Source organism: Periplaneta americana, chromosome 13 (genome assembly GCF_040183065.1).
Source record: "Periplaneta americana isolate PAMFEO1 chromosome 13, P.americana_PAMFEO1_priV1, whole genome shotgun sequence".
NCBI lineage: Eukaryota > Metazoa > Arthropoda > Insecta > Blattodea > Blattidae > Periplaneta > Periplaneta americana.
This window is the reverse complement of record NC_091129.1, coordinates 108,446,859-108,460,864: the sequence shown is the minus strand read 5'-3', so window position 1 is coordinate 108,460,864 and position 14,006 is coordinate 108,446,859. Positions and strand designations below refer to the sequence as shown.

The 14,006-nt window shown below is 34.8% G+C and overlaps 1 protein-coding gene across 2 annotated transcripts in view; it reads left to right on the top strand.

Annotated features, from left to right (window-relative positions):
• LOC138712209 (acyl-CoA Delta-9 desaturase-like) overlaps positions 1 to 14,006 on the top strand; it is a 197,800-nt gene that overhangs the window by 69,913 nt on the left and 113,881 nt on the right. The window contains exon 1 of one of the 2 annotated variants that reach the window (XM_069843734.1): positions 11,750 to 11,847. The exons of the other annotated variant lie outside the window; for it this stretch is intronic. The gene's annotated coding sequence lies outside the window, so the exon portion shown is untranslated. Of the gene's footprint in view, positions 1 to 11,749; positions 11,848 to 14,006 lie in introns of those variants that run through there. 2 annotated transcript variants of the gene reach the window in all.

Genomic DNA, 14,006 nt, shown 5'->3' with positions numbered 1-14,006 from the left:
TATATTGGTTCATGGCCTAACTTTTAATGACGTTAGCATTCGGCTGTGGCTCATAGTGTTGTTACAGTAATACTTGAAATTCTGCCACTTTTTGTTTCACCACGGATCCCGGAACGGGTGCCCATACCGAGTGCGGGAATGACACATTCTATGTAAAAAGAGTTTCTAGAATCTGTCTAAGGTTTGTGCGAATACTTATAAGAACGAAAATATATTAGGTTCATCCTCTTCTTAATGCGATAAAATTGAAAGCTGCTCTTCACATTAGAGTTGCCATTGAGATAGTTCGAAGAGCGCCAATGAAATCATGAATCAATATGGAAGGTTCCACAGGCATAGTCTCGAGACAAGGAGCGTGACTTACGATTAGGCTTGCCAACCGTCCCGCATTTTTCGGGATAATCCCGGTTTCGACCATTGCGTCCCGCGTCCCGAAATAATTTGCACATGTATCAAAATGTCCCGATTTCATGGCACATTAGGCATTTACAGCTGATTGTTGGATTTAGTCTGGATTGGAAGATAATTCCGCACAGTCTCATACATACATGCCTACGAAATGGAAAAATGACTCTAATACGCATGTTCAAGGCAGAAATTTAATTCCCGTTGATGTGTCAACAGAGTAACGAGAGCTATGATCATAATATACAAGTTAGGACAGGTTTGATCACAGCCTGCAGGATACTTGCTGAATCGTATATTCGTTGTGCTCATCTTATGCACTTTGACTTTAGTTTGGTGCCATTCAGTATTATGTCCACTTTGTTCCACTTGATGCGTCATTCATTTATTCCGGCAGAAAAGTGGAAAAAAAGAAAAAGATTTATACGACCACTTCCACGACAGATATAGATATAAACGAAGGCAACAAAGACTTGTAAAATACCGCAGCCCCTCACGTGTGATAAGATCTGATAGCTCTGGTGATAAATCACTTAAATATCTCTGTGTTTTTCTAAGAGTGGCTGAAATCTTCTGTTTAGGTAAGTTAGGTTAATTCAGGTTAGTTCAGATTACGTTAAGTTAGGTTAGTTCATATTAGGTTAGTAATTACATCAATAAGATGGTTCCAAATTTCCAAAGAGTTAACATTTCTTTTATAATGGATTTATACTGTTTTTCAATTTGTTCTGTAGTTATTTTGGCAAGTTTTTGTAATGAGGTGGTTCTGATAAAATACAGCTTACATATGCTGTTCTAAGAGTAGTACTGTTGAATATGTGGATTAATAGGTGGAAATAATTAGTGCAATAAAATTGCCAGTAACGTTTGTGTCCCTAATTTTACTTATGAAAGTTGGCAAGCGAACTTACGATCCAAGGCAAGTTAGAGTGTGGGTTCGAATCCGTTTTGGTCGATTACCTGGTTGAATTTTTTTCCGTTGTTTTTTCCAAATGTAAGGAGAATTTCGGGTAATCCCGTAGAAAAACCGGACTTATTTCACCAAATACTATTTCCATATCACGAATTCGACCGATGGTAATTAACCTCTCAGTTGATATAGCGTCGTTAATTAAACCTAATCAATTAAAAAGACTAACAGTAAACAATTTCCAAGCAAACTGTCATACCGCTGTTCAGGATACAACTTAAACTCGCATTATGAACGGACTATCACGTGATCCACTTACAAGACATAACAAAGTTGACTGTTTCCGTTAAGGCTCAACTTCGGTTGACCCCATTCTATCGTAACTGCTTACACTGCATTGTGATTTATAAAGTACGTACTGGTGTCAAGATGTAGCTGATTAGTGATTACGAACACCCGCTCTACTGCAGGATAGCTTAGCATCACTGGTTTATGGTGCGGAATACTTAAATGAAGATGAACAGTGTTGCCAGGTTACTGTAAACAAAAATCCTTACTTCACGCAAAAAAAAAATATATATATATATATTTCTATGCAACATAGGAAAGCAATTGTAAATAAACTGATTTGAAATAATATATCATATGATATATTTTACCTAGTGCATTCAAGATTCGCCCTAGGTGCAACTAGATCTCTTCGACAAAATCTGTTTAATTCTTAGATCTTTCACAGTTTTGTTATGTGGAAGACCGCTCTGATTGATTTGTACAAAGTGGTTCATTAAATTAAAACTACGACTGTGCTCAAGCACATAAAAATCATCGCAGTTCTGACTTTTCAACTTGTTCATCATGTTCAGGTATACTTGAAAATGCTGTAAATACGTATGCTTCAAACATTTTAAATTTATGCAGAACTGCACGCATTGTATTCTTCACCTGACATAATTAGGAACATTAAATCCAGACGTTTGAGATGGGCAGGGCATGTAGCACATAAGGGCGAATCCAGAAGTGCATGTAGAGTGTTAAGGCTGGTTCACAATAAACCGGGAACGTAAACCACAACGAGAACGAAAACGGAAATATTGTTAAAATAAATGTATTTAAATGTAAGCACTCACAATTAACGAGAAGGTTGGCGGAGCCCGAGAATGGGAACGTGAAAATTAATTGTGAATGCTCATATTTAAATACATTCATTTTAACAACATTTACATTCTCGTTCTCGTTGTCGTTTCCGTTCCCGATTTATTGTGAATCAGCCTTTAGTTGGGAGGCCGGAGGCCAAAAGGCATTTGGGAATGCTGAGATGTATGTATGTATGTATGTATGTATGTATGTATGTATGTATGTATGTATGTATGTATGTATGTATGTATGTATGTATGTATGTATATTCACACTGCAAATGGGTATATACCTGGTGGCAGTGGTAAATAATTACACTCAATAATGACAATTAATAATAAACACAATTAATAAAAATACAATTAATAATAATAATAATAATAATAATAACAACAACAACAGGGAGCATTCTAAATTAAATGAAGCACGATCACTTAAAATAACATTTAAAGTAAATCTAATTTGTATCTTAACCCTAAGTTCGAACTAAAACCCACAAAGTGTGATATATTCATACCTGCACAAGTACCTTTTAGCACTACACTTATTTCGCTGACAACTCACTCACTGCACTGGAACTACGACACATTTCGCCGATTATATTCTGATTTCACTAACACTTCAAAAACATTTCACTGTTCAAATACTTTGCACTGCCATTATAAACTATAAGACTTCACTTACGCAACACACTTCACTGACATAACACACTTCACATTTCAATGACATAACACATTTCTTCACTGATACGACACAACACGTAGATGGAAAGATAATATAAAAATGGATTTGAGGACGGTGGGATATGATGGTAGAGACTGGATTAATCTTTCTCAGGATAGGAATCGATGGCGAGCTTATGTGAGGGCGGCAATGAACCTCCGTGTTCTATAAAAGTCATTTGTAGTTATTATTATTATCAGCATCATCATCATCGTAGAATGAAGTCTTAAAGTTCTCAAGAACTGAGCGTTATATCCACCCGGAAACTGTAACTTTAACAGATGCTGAAATTCTATGTGAAACCGTTCAGAAATTCTCGTAAAACAAAGATACGGGTTAAGTATTTCTCAGGACGACTCACGAAGTGAACATGATGGAGGTCCAGCAATTATAACACTTGTAACTGGAGCTCTAACTCTAAATACCTGGCCAGTCATGCGATTTATGACTCTAATAAACCTGCTACATTTATTTTACACGAAATAAGTGTAACCACAATGTGGCTGTAACGTTGAAGAAACAGGACACATACGGCAATTTTTTTTATTACAGAGTTCATTGTAACTCCTTGACTTGTTTGGTCCACAATTCAGATCCGTACTAAATTAAATACCCTCATTTGCGGGGCTCTTTTTTAATGTCAACGATGACCTACGGCCAGAGGCGGAAGTAGATGCTCACTGCACACAGAGCTGGTAACTCGGCCTCCACCCAGGGAGTCTATAATTATACCGCAATTTGTACTCTGCTTCCATGTATTATTAATGGGGAATTTACAGCAGTGTTTCATCCAGTTTTGGCTCAGTAATAGAAACAAGAAGATTTAATATTTGAAGGACATGAAACAGTTTGATTATTAAATAGATAGAGATGATGTCATCTAGCAAAATTTATAAGTTTTTGTTGACGCCGTAAAAAAGTTTTTCCAATATTCTTTTGAGAAGATTAACTCCATACGTAGAAGAAATTATCGGGGATCATCAATGTGGTTTTACGCGTAATAGATCGATCATTGATCAGATTTTTTGTATTCGACAGATATTGGAGAAAAAATGGGTGTATAAGGACACAGTACATCAGTTATTCATAGATTTAAAAAAGGCATATGACTTGGTTAAGAGAGACGTTTTATATGATATTCTTACTGAAATTGGCATTCCCAAGAAACTAGTTCGATTGATTAAAATGTGTCTCAGTGAAACATAGAGTCCGTATAGACCAATTTCTGTCTGATGCTTTTCCAATTCACTGCGAGTTAAAGCAAGGAGATCCACTGTCACCTTTACTTTTTAAATTTGCTCTACTGTAGAATATGCCATTAGGAAAGTCCAGAATAACAGAGAGGGTTTGGAATTGAACGGTTTACATCAGCTGATTGTTTATGAGGATGATGTGAACATGTTAGGACAAAATCCACAAACGATTAAGGAAAACACGGGAAGCAAATGAAGAGATAGATTTGGAAGTAAATCCGAAAAGACAAGTATATGATTATGTCGCGTGACCAGAACATAGTAGCCTACGAAATGGAAATATAAAAACAGGAAATTTATCCTTTGAAGAGGTGGAAAATTTCAAATATCTTAGAGCAACAATAAAGAATATAAATGACGTTCGGCACGAAATTAAACGCAATAAATTATGTTTATTTACATTTGTCTTGCAGGTCTACATGATGGTTCAAAAATAGAATCTATAAACAGGAATGTAATTTGTAACGTAATAAAATATGAATTATTACGCTACTCATAAACGTATAATGAGAAAATATATGACATTTTTACGTCGATTTTTTTTCCCAATTAAGGTCGCAGCTTGTTCCGGTTTCCAAAAGGAACATGTATCTCTTGGTCTACTCGACATTTATTTCTCTTTTTCCATTTCATGAATACACTTAATTCTTTTATTAATTTCTCTGTAAATAGTGTTCATGTTTGAGGTTTAAAGCTTAGGAATTGACAAGAGATGCCTCCGGGTCTGAACATTCGAACAGAGATAAAATCTGTCTCACTTTACTAATTTGAGGGTGCTGAGTCTTCTGGTGATAGTCTTTCCCGTGTCACGTCAATCGTTTAGCCTGCAGCGCTATTTAAAATTCACAAATTCAATGACACTTTTGGTTAGTTTTGAAAGAATTTGGAATACGGTTCAAAATAGATTTAATTATGACGTCTCGCCCCGGAGTACTCTTTCTTACAAGGGAGAAAAGGCAACTGTATCTTCTGTTCACTAAATAAGGTGATTCTCAGTAGTAAACAAACTGCCCCTAAAATAGGGGATGCCCTGAAGGACAAAGTGTACCAAGTATACAAGTATTAGTGAATGCGTACAGTTTTATGAAAATGTTTTCGTGAGAAATATAATTATTATTATTATTGTGTTATTAATTTACTTTATATATGTGATTTCTCAGAAGATAGATTGAATATTTTAGAGCTATCATAGAAACAGTCTTTGCCAAAGAAGATTCAATATTGAACTCTTTACAGAAATTAATAATTTTTTTTTGTAATCGTGCCTCTAGCACCCACTAATAACCCAATAATTTCAATTGTTTGTCACTTATACATATGTAAATAATAAGGAACAGTTGGACCATAAATTTGATTGGCATCTTCTGGTTGAGTTGTATTCAATTCGAAGCGGATAGTAGGACCTATTATGTAGCCTGTTGTGTTGTTAAAGGCTAATATGTTGCTATGCCTATATTTGGAAAACGTGGGAAAGAAACCTGACGAGATGTGTCTTCTATTTTACCACTTTTACTTGGGTCGACAATTACTGTGTTTCTGAGGGATTAGAACACCTTAACATCGTTTTGCATCCTCGGATCAAATGTCCGATTTCCCTCCAGGCTCTTGGAAACATACACCTGTAATTTTGAATGAGTGAATGAGTAAGTAAATGCATGAGTGAATGAGTGAGTAAGTAAATGCATGAGTGAATGAGTGAGTAAGTAAATGCATGAGTGAGTGAGTAAGTAAATGCATGAGTGACTGAGTAAGTAAATGGATGAGTGAATGAGTAAGTAAATGCATGAGTGAATGAGTGAGTAAATGCATGAGTGAATGAGTGAGTAAGTAAATGCATGAGTGAATGAGTGACTAAGTAAATGCATGAGTGAATGAGTAAGTAAATGCATGAGTGAATGAGTAAGTAAATGCATGAGTGAATGAGTGAGTAAGTAAATGCATGAGTGAATGAGTAAGTAAATGCATGAGTGAATGAGTAAGTAAGTAAATGCATACTGAATGAGTGAGTAAGTAAATGCATGAGTGAATGAGTAAGTAAATGCATGAGTGAATGAATGAATGGGTGGATGAATGAGTGATTGACTTTATTGTGGAATGTTCGTTTAAGGGGAGTGTGTAGTGATGCCTATGTGATTAAAAAAATTCACTACAAAATTTTAGTTCAATATTTCTAGGCTTTTAGTGCTCAGAGTGGAATGAAAATTTCCATGGTTATACAATCAGTCATTCTGAATTCGGTGGTATAAAAGGCAATTAATTAGTTTAGTATTCAAGTGAAAAATAAAGACCTTAACTGATAATCTGTTTTCCCACTTTACTAAGTGTACCTCACTCATCAGATCCACATTACTTGCTACAATCTTCACTCATATACCTTGAATTTTTTAAGTTATCTAGTAATGTACATTGTAAATTGTGAAACAAAATTTAATTAAATTTTTCACTCCTAGTGAAACAGGAAAAATATTGAATTTTGTTTAACATTTTTTGTAATTTTTTTCAATGCATATATTTTTTCTCGTGTTATTTGTTCAAATGTGACCAAGAATTATTTTAAAAAGTAACAAACCAAACAACATTATTTACTGGTACTGTTCCTGGTTGCAATATATGACCAAATACTTTTCAAGTTTCTCGACTGAGAAGTTTTTTCTATTGTCTCTCTAAATACATTTGAAGGACGAAAAGTTTCTTTTGACAGCACATGACGTCATAGGTGCAAATTTCATCACTGCGACTACAGCAGGTACCCACGGTAACTGACAATTGAATGACGCTTTTCCCCTGCAGAATGGAGCACACATTTTTCATTTTTTCAAACCCTGGATTCCTCTGCAATACTTTCTTCAGTTTTAATGTGACGGCTTCACCCACGGGTATTTGTTACTGTAGAAGCGAGTCAATGACACCAATTGCATCTTTCAGTTGTAGCGACGAAGATTTTAAGTACTCGATATATTTTGGAAGGTCACTGAAATGTGCCTTGAGGAAAGCAAGGAAGCCATAGATGACATTGTTAAGTACAAATTTTGCCTTAGAGATTGAGGCAGCCTCTTCTACTTCGAGAATGTTCTCTCCTCTCTCTCGAAATGTATTGATATTTCTCTCTCCAAAAAAAAAAAAATCAATATATAACGCAGTAAATAGAAGATAACGCTTATCAACAATGATTTAGGAGGTTTCTTAGGTACTAAGATCCAATTTAGGTCTTTCTTTTAGGTTCAACAGAATTCACATATACGACTCCTACGATCATTATTCGGAAAAGTATTGAAGAAATTAGGAGTTCAGAAGCAAGGAAAAAAAATAGGTAAAAGCCTACAAATCCGATTTCTAATTACTACTGTAAACTCATCAGTTTTCATACGTTGGATCTACTTTTGCACTGGTAAAACCCCGACTGAAGTGACGTCATTTGACAACCACTTGCTAAACACATCTTCATCTCTCGCCTCTACTTTTCGTCTTTCTTCTGGTTCTTTACGTTTTTGTTTACATTCGGAGGACAAATACGAGTATGATGATTGATTTGGAAATTTTAAAGAGACTGCATCATCTGAGAGTTTCGGTATTTTCCCACGCATTACAAGAACGCTACCGTCACTTCGAACAGCTCTATCTTCTAGCACAGGACTGGGCATCGGGAGCGGATCCAGACTCTAAACGGGGACGCTTAATATTCATCCGTCACTAAATCAGCGCTGCTCGGTTTTCGGCGGGGAAGAAAGGGGATGAAGAGAAATCATATGGCTCTGCGTGAGAGAGTAGAATCCGCTTTTGATGCCCAGCCCTGTTCTAGCACAATATGTTGTTCCGAAAAGTGATTGATGCACACGGCGATGGTAGTATCGGGCTGATTTCAATGGATGATCTTTTTCTTTCTTTCTTTCTTTCTTTCTTTCTTTTTTTCTTTCTTTCTTTTTACATTTATAGACTTCGAAATAAAATGATACTAAAGAAAAGTATTTGGGGAATAACTATATAGCATTAAGGGGATGCGCTACTGAATTTTCTGATTTCTACATTTTAAGAGATAATGTATTGAAATTTTAACAGCATATTATGATCATGATTATGAATTAATCAAGAAATTTTCAATGATCTAAGTCCAGAAATAACTCTTTTAAAAATAAAATTTGAAAATAACACGTTTATTTTGGAAACCGTTTTTTGGAATCTAAAACAAGAGTTTTCTATGTTTTTTATAGTGCATATTATAGCTGAAACACAGGTTGTGGTAATGGAGCATTGGAATTTAGCATATGAAGAGTAAAATAAAAAAAAAACATGAAATTTCAGTAGCGCATCCCCTTAAGACCAGAAAGGTATGTTTTTATGTTATGAGGGAATGGTTTATTTTCAGTTTTTTTCCGGTTTGTCTATACGACTAATTTATCCGAAATAGTTATCAGTTAGAGGCATGTGAACTTACAAATGTCATTTCATTTCATTTCATTAAGAAGACCAGAAAGGCATGCTTTTAAGTTATGAGGGAATGGTTTATTTTCAGTTTTTTTTTTTCCGGTTTGTCTATACGACTAATTTATCCGAAATAGTTATCAGTTAGAGGCATGTGAACTTACAAATGTCATTTCATTTCATTTCATTAAGAAGACCAGAAAGGCATGCTTTTAAGTTATGAGGGAATGGTTTATTTTCAGTTTTTTTTTTTCCGGTTTGTCTATACGACTAATTTATCCGAAATAGTTATCAGTTAGAGGCATGTGAACTTACAAATGTCATTTCATTTCATTTCATTAAGAAGACCAGAAAGGCATGCTTTTAAGTTATGAGGGAATGGTTTATTTTCAGTTTTTTTTTTTTTTTTTTTCCGGTTTGTCTATACGACTAATTTATCCGAAATAGTTATCAGTTAGAGGCATGTGAACTTACAAATGTCATTTCATTTCATTTCATTAAGAAGACCAGAAAGGCATGCTTTTAAGTTATGAGGGAATGGTTTATTTTCAGTTTTTTTTCCGGTTTGTCTATACGACTAATTTATCCGAAATAGTTATCAGTTAGAGGCATGTGAACTTACAAATGTCATACAATCAAAGAAGGAATGCGGCGTGGGAAGTTTTTAAATGTGGCACGTCTCATCTGGAAGAATTTTAAGTATTCGGAAGTAAAATCATTGGAGCAAACAACGATAATTTTATCTTTCTGAAATGTAAAACCAGCTTTGTTGAAAATATTTTTCACTCGCGCGTAAAATCGACGTTCATTATCTGTGATGGGTAATTTAAATACTCATTACCATATCCTGAGGTCGCTGAACTCGTCTCTCCTGTTGCTCACCACAAAGACATCTCAAGTGGACTACAATAGTTTGCAATTACAAGGTGTGGAGTGTTGTACTCATAGCCTACATAATATTGCCTCCAGCGCTGTCCGTGCACCTATTGTACTTTCCTTCTTCACAGGGCACTGTATTGGGTGTAGGTCCCGGAGAAGACCTTTCTTCAGAAATGACACATTCAGTTTAAGGTTCAATTGTCAATAATTGGTTTGAAAATGCAGTAATGATTACACGAGATTATCAAATGTTATAAAGTTCGATTAGGTTAAGTAACATTTGTCTATTGATTAAACTAAAGTGTTTGTATTTTTCTCGAAGCACAATTTTCTAATACAAGAAAATGAAGAGGAGCTATTAAAACTTTAAACTTTTATCATTGTCACAACATAACCTAACTTTATAATACAAGAAAACAGTCAAGAAATAGTAAAACTGTTATATTTGTCACAACGTAACCTGAGTTTCTAATACGAGAAAACGATGAGAAACTAATAAAAATATTATTCTTGTCAGAAAGTAACCTAACTTACTAATACAAGAAAACGATGAGGACTAATAAAATATTATCATTGTCACAAAGTAATCTAATTTACTAATACAAGAATGCGATGAGAAACTAATAAAAACATTATCTTTGCCACAACATAATCAAATTTTCTAAGAGAAGAAAACGATGAGGAACTAATAAAAATGTTATCCTTGTCACAAAGTAATCTAACTTACTAATAGAAGAAAAAGATGAGGACTAATAAAAGTATTATCCTTGTCACAAAGTAATCTAATTTACTAAAACAAGAAGACGATGACGAGCTAATAAAAACATTATCTTTGCCACAACATAACCTAACTTTCTAAGAGAAGGAAACGATGAGGAACTAATAAAATTATCTACGTCACAACATAACATATCTTTCTAAGACAAGAAAACGATGAGAAACAATAATGTCACAACATAACCTAACTTTATAACTAAGTATTTACCAGGCATATTGATATATTAAAATGAGTTGTAAACTAACTTTATAAGACAAAAAACAATGAAAACCTAATAAAATCGTTATCATTATTACAACACTATAATCGAACTTTCTAATACGAGATAACGATGAGCTAACAAAACCATTATCTTTGTCACAACATAACATAACTTTCTACGACGAAACGATGAACTAATAAAAGCTTGGCCGTTGGCCGATGGCCGGGTCACCACGTTCCGATTTATATAGAATCTGTGCTTCAACAGCACATTTTACAAACGAGGAGAGATGATGTCCAACTTCTTGGAATAAAATTAGAAAAATTGCCCTTTTTTCAATAATATTCAGAAAACTGAAGTGTATCTTGTTTGAATGCGTACCAAAATTGTAATTTTATTATGTCTTTTGGAAATAACTCGAGAAAATAAGGTATAAGTATACAACGTAAAATGTGAAATTATTTGTCATCTTAATGATGATAAACTCTAGGTCTATGTGTATGTTTAGTCAACAGTCCAAAGATTGGTTGGAATTCATAAATGACACCAATAATACATCACTTACGAGGCCACTGAGCCAGGTAAAAATAGGGTAGGGTGGCCAGTTCATTTGCCCCTCCATCGCATAATCACTGACTAGTAAAATACAGTAGTTCACTAATCAGACGTGAGATGCATGCAACAATAAATTGTTTTTGATTTGACACATAATCAAATGAGATGTACTGCCTGATAATAGATGTATCAGCCAGGACCTGAACTTCTAAAATTTTCCATTAATACTTAATAATTTTAAGATGCTTTTATGTCATATTTGGACTTTTTGTGGAGATTCATATCCGAGGCTCCGGTTATAAGTAAATGCTCCTAAAAACTACAATAGAATTTTCTTTGTAACAGCAAACTTCACAGAGTCATTATCGGAAACAGAAATTGTGAAGTGCTGTTTTGTAATACCTGTGGCTGTGGGTGGAGCCGAATAGTTTTTCTACAAGCAAAAGATTGTAAACACGACAAGAAATAAAGTCGTGTGTCACTGACAGTTATGGCTCTGTTGATAACAGTTTACCTTAGTTAACAAGCGACATTGACGGTGGTCTTTCGAAAGAGAAGAGGAAATTTCCACTTCAAATTACGAATGATAGTAAGAAGCTTTCATACTTACACAAACACTGCTTTCATTTTACGTCGAATTGTTTGCTAGCTTACACCGGGTTATTTAAAAGAAAGTTACATTTTTAAATTGCCTTAATATTATATGATGTAGCTTTGATTAGACTTGACTTATGAGTAAGGTCCTGCGTTTGGTTACTTTGAATACAAGTTATGATAGTAAGTTGCAAGCCAACAATTCATGCTTCAGTGAACCAGGGAATCTTCCCGCATGCACCGGTACTGTGTCTACATCTGTTTATTCGTGTAGCTGTGTGTAAGTCGGTGAACAACAGGAATACCACTTGGATCATGGATTTAATAACAGCAATAAAGAAGTACAGGGACATCATTTTATTTTCACTTCAATTTTCATTGTACCTGAGTTTGTGAATGTACTTCACTCCCATCCCCTACACTAGTGAACTTCCAATGCAGTCAAAGTTGCCTTACGGTCATACTAAACATTACTGAGTTAGTGAATATAGTATGTTCCGGAAATATGTTCGCGTTTTCCAGTGACGAAAGAGCTTTCAATATTGAATCACATTTTCGAACAGATCCTGTCGTCCGTTTGCCTACGTCGCATCCCGGTTTCCCCCACCCGCTTCTGCTCGCCCCTCTGTAAAGGCTAGTGACTGGGCTGTCTTAGCTCTTTTCTGAAAACCTTAATTTCTGTTACGAATTGGACGTCTACGTAATATTATATAACTGTTTAAAATCTTTTCGGATCGGGTAGAAGTGAAGATTGAATTTACAGTACGTAAGGTACTCTTTTATAGAGTAGGTACAGAATTATTTCAACATGAGTTACAGTACGAAGGACGAAACTGATAATTGGAATTAGATACAATAGTTTATAGTGCGATAATATGCACAAAATAACTGAAGCCTGTACCGAAATGAACGCGCCACCATTTTCAAAAATGTGTTTAAATATCATATTTTGATTATTTTTCAGTTTAACTTCATTCTCTAAATTGTACACTAATTTGCTATAGACAGTATAATATACACTGCATAATGAATACGTCCGCATGGACAGCTCATTTTGTGAGTAAAAGCACTTATTGCTAATACTGTACTGTATTTTGATTAAACAGAAACCTAATGAAAATTATCAAACTCAAAATCGCGATATTTTCTAGTTTACGTAAATGGATGCTTCCCTCCTATACTTAGTAAAGTGATTTGTTTGTATTTTGCGCCAGTATCATCGAACTCCAGTCGTGGAAGGGGATAGCAAACGGTGTTTCCGGTTCTCAACCGTTAATCCAAAGGTATAGCCAGATTAATATTTAGTGACATAAAATAAATCGCACTCTTAAAAAATTTTGAACTCTATAAACAATTCAGGCGCCACATAAATTTTTACTCGCCATGAATACCTGACGCCCGGAATTTGCCTACCACTGATAATACAATAAATAAAACTCATATAGATACTTTAGATCTAATTAAATTTTGAAATTAACTAATAAAAAATATAAATTTCAGCACAAATATCGACCTGGGTGGCGTAGTCGGTAGAGTGCTGGCCTTCTGTGCCCGAAGTTGCGGGTTCGATTCCGTGCCAGGTCGATGGCATTTAAGTGTACTTAAATGCGTCAGGCTCATGTCAGTAGATTTACTGGCATGTAAAATAACTTCTGCTGGACAAAATTCCGGGACACCGGCGATGCTGACACGTATAACCTCGGCTATTGCGAGATTCGTTAACTAAAACATGGGTAATTTAATTTAATCAGCACAAATTCAAACTAAAACACAATATGATTGCGTGCTTTACGAGTCTACAAATTAAATCACAATATTCAGAAACCACACAGGTCCTTTTTTTTTTTTTTTTTTTTTTTTTTTTTTTAACGAAATTGAGTTATGTATGGTTTCGTATTCTAAAGAGGTGGACTCATGATATTATGAAGAGAAACCCCACATATTCTGGTTTTTCTGTAGTGTTACGGGGCCTTCATAACACCGAATCAGAAAAGAGAAACTCCACATGTACGAAAAATGTGGGCTTTCTCAATATTGTAAGTTCTTAGCATTGTTTCCAACGCAAGGAATAATAACTTATCAATGGTTATATTAGAAATAAAATATCATATAAATTCATTTCTAGTCAAGAAAACACACGTCGCCCTGGGTGGC